At 42.4% G+C, this 736-nt stretch overlaps 1 non-coding gene across 1 annotated transcript; it reads right to left on the bottom strand.

Annotated features, from left to right (window-relative positions):
- Positions 1–214: 214 nt before the first annotated feature.
- On the bottom strand, positions 215–287 carry TRNAT-UGU (transfer RNA threonine (anticodon UGU)). Its single transcript has one exon. It is a non-coding gene; the product is annotated as a tRNA-Thr (tRNA).
- Between the last annotated feature and the right edge of the window lie 449 nt (positions 288–736).

The raw sequence follows: 736 nt of genomic DNA on the forward strand, positions 1-736 counted from the left end.
AGCTATTCATTTTTTAATTAAAATACCATAAGGTCGGCCATGGACAGAACAAATTTACTTTTTCATTTCATTTGAGGAACTTCAGTCCTGGTCTGACGTGAACAATTGCAGCAGCACTGCTGAGCTTAAGTGGCAAACTCTGAACGGAATATTTCTATCGCCATCCCCTATTAAACAAGAAATTGGTATTTTTTGTAATTAAAAAAGGTGGGAGAGGCCCCAGTGAGATTTGAACTCACGACCCCTGGTTTACAAGACCAGTGCTCTAACCCCTGAGCTATGGAGCCACATGCTATTTACACTTCTGCAGTTGCTCATACAGTAGATGAAGCTCACACACCTCTGGCAAGAATACTATTATTGTTTATTGGGCGGAGAGTCAATAGGAGAGAGGATCGTGCGAGTCCGGGTGAGTCAGAGAAAGAAAACAGGATCTACAGGATGTTGAACTGCTGTGTCTAGAGACTGCCCCATCTCACTGCACAGTGTGAGTCACTCACAAGAAACACCCTGATCTGTGCTGTGCACACTGGCAGCCACCCCACCCCCCCAGCTGCTGTTCTTTAATATGCACATTTAGGAGCATTAAAGGTGCAGGCAGAAGAAAGTGCAAGGCACAGCTGGGTATAAAACAGAGGTTTTTTTTAATAATTATTTTTATTAAATATGAATCAGTGTGGCAATTTACAGGCAAGAGGAATTCATTCAATAATACAGTGGTAATCACATTAGCAAG

Source organism: Triturus cristatus, chromosome 4_1, assembly GCF_964204655.1.
Source record: "Triturus cristatus chromosome 4_1, aTriCri1.1, whole genome shotgun sequence".
NCBI classification, from domain to species: Eukaryota; Metazoa; Chordata; class Amphibia; order Caudata; family Salamandridae; genus Triturus; species Triturus cristatus.